Genomic DNA, 2,803 nt, shown 5'->3' on the forward strand with positions numbered 1-2,803 from the left:
TTGTAAACTGGTAGATGACGCCAGATATTTAAGGGATAATTTGTAAAGAGACAGCTGTTTGAGTCCAGCCATCTTAAGGACAATGTCTTCATCATGCTGGCCTAGGAAACATGTTCTCAGGCCTAGGAATAAACACCCATCCCATTTTTTCCAAATATTTTAATTGTCTGTTAACTGGTAAAGAATGTGACCAGGACATGTGAACCCCTGGATTGGAACTCCAGACTGTTTTGAGCCACTGTGTGGGTGTTGAAATGGAAAGTGGGTTCTCTGTAAGAGCAGCAAGTGCTCTTAACTGCTCAATCATTTCTCCAGCCCAAACATAAGTTGATCTTAATATAGAGAAACTATCTAGGCAAGCCTACCCAAGACACAAAGCCCTATACAAGGAGAACAGTCTCCAGCTGATTATAGAACTAAGATTACAAATACAAGTTTTCATTGGGCCATTGCTGGAGTTGTGTTGCCCTTTCCTCTGAGAAACAGAGAAACATTCTATCCTGCAAGGAAACTCTGTAAACAGGAAGGCAAACAACTCCAAATAGCTTCAGAAGTCCCTTGAACTGACCAGATTCCCTAGGTCCCTTCTTCCAAAGAGTAAACAAAGTTGCTGAGTCCTTTTCAGACAAGGCAAAGTACCAAAAAAAAAAAAAAAGACTCTCAGATGAGCAAGGTTGCAAAGGAGACTCTGATATCAGACCAACTGCCTGCAAGAAGCAGAAACCAGCCAAACTGCCTGGAAGCACTTTTGACCAACTGCCTGTCCTTTCCAAGTAACTCAGACAAATGTGTCACATCTCCCCAGGAAAAGTCTTTTCACTCAAAAGCTGGCTCTGAGATGTTGCCCCATGCACTGTGAGAAGTTTTTGTGTCCAAGAGCTAAAGCCAAAATCCCCAGAGCAATGGAGAGCAAGGAAACAGGAAGCACAGTCCATGATCACAAAGAAACAAGTTTTACTGACAATAAAGTGAACTTGAAAGCTGGTTGTTTCTCATAGACAACCCACATAACACCTAGCACATTAAATACATCCTTGTAAAAAGTTAAACTGAGAACCCAGCCATATCCACCCAGACTTTCTACCCACAAAACTGTGAACAAATGACTGTGACAGAAACACTGTGGCAAACTATTGTTCTGTGGGAATACATTGCACAGCGATAAAAATTTATGGTTTGGGGGAGGGTCTCTGCAGCTACCATGGCCAGCAGAGTGATGATCCACAGGAGGCAAGAAGGTTCAGCACAGCTAACTAGCTGGTGTTGGTTCAAACCTGGAGAATGTGACATCAGGCAGTTTATTTTAGGCATAAAATAACAGCACAATTTGGTGATTTCCCCCCCTGGTGACAAATACCTCAAATCCCATGTGCAAAACAAAGCTTAGGCCATTACTACATTAAACTTCTTTGTAAAGTATATGCGACACCTTCCATAAAGATGGGTTCTATAGATTGACCGAGGAAAGCAAGCTCATGATAAGGCTCTAGGGGAGGATCCAGTGTGGCCTCAGTCACACAGTTCAAAAGTCACCAGGCTGTTAACCATGTCGGCTCCCAGCCTTCTGGGCCAAACCAGATTATACAGCTCTCCCCTTCAAGAGACAACACTGTATACTTACTATTCCTGGCTCCCCTAGGGCTTATTTGTGAGCACAAGAACCTCGTGACCTCCCACAAAAACCAGAACGTGGAACAAATACAAATGTCAGCTTTTATTGGCACTAGCTGCATAGTGTGAGAGGGCCCATCAGAGTTACCCATGTTAGAGTCAATGTCTGTTTTCTCCAGTGTAGCCGATACAATGTGTTTCTCAAAGGAATATTAGCATCTGACAGAGTGAGGAGTTCACAGAGTAGAACTCTGCATGTGACAATGTATGCTCATTGTTTCTGTCTCTTCTTTGGGTAGCAGTGCTTCCCTAGTCATCCAGAAACCAAAAGCACTCCCATACAGTTCCAGATGTCCTCCCTCACAAGGAACATGCAGGCCTCCTAGAAGAGCTGTACAGCTATTACTTAACAATTTGCCGATAAAAAAAAAAGAAGGTATGACTGTACCAAATGCGGTCATAAAACTACTTCATCAACTACATTTCCTAAATTGCATAGCCCTGTGAACCACCAGAGCGAGGCACTCGTTGAAAGATGATTCTCCAGTTCAACGTATAAATCTCCCTCTATAGATTGGATTGGAGGTCCAAGAAAACCTCTACTCTTAGCTAAGTACCTGAAGTAAATACTTTGTCTGTATGAATTTTTAAAAACATTAGGTGGAAAAGCCTACTTAGCTATACATATTCATGTAGCGAAAAATTCACTACTCCGAACTGTGACTCATGAAAATTCTGATACTGTGCCTATTACAAGACTGCAAATGTCTCGCTTTCAATAATTCTATTATCTACGGTATTCTATAAGTCCGATAGTGATTTTAAATGACATTTCCTTTCTTTCCCAGAATTACATCTTGAGACATGTTCCATAAAGTGTGTGTGTGTGTGTGTGTGTGTGTCTGTGTGCGCACGCGAGTTCTATCCCTCAGATATGGGATGTGTTTTTCTGGAGATTTAATCTAGGACCTCACACTTGCTATGTCAGCACTATACAAATGAACCATATACCCAGCTCACGGAATTAATGTTTGTAAATGCTTGATGCCAGCAAAAATGACAGTAGAAAGGCCTCTGCAAGCTCCAAGACTTCATATTAGCCTAGCCCCACCCCCTACGATGACGTCGCCTTAGCCTGGCCCCGCCCCGCGGCAACACCGCTTACGTAGCTATTCTGCCACAGCCTTTCCCG

Source organism: Apodemus sylvaticus, chromosome X (genome assembly GCF_947179515.1).
Source record: "Apodemus sylvaticus chromosome X, mApoSyl1.1, whole genome shotgun sequence".
Classification (NCBI taxonomy): Eukaryota; Metazoa; Chordata; class Mammalia; order Rodentia; family Muridae; genus Apodemus; species Apodemus sylvaticus.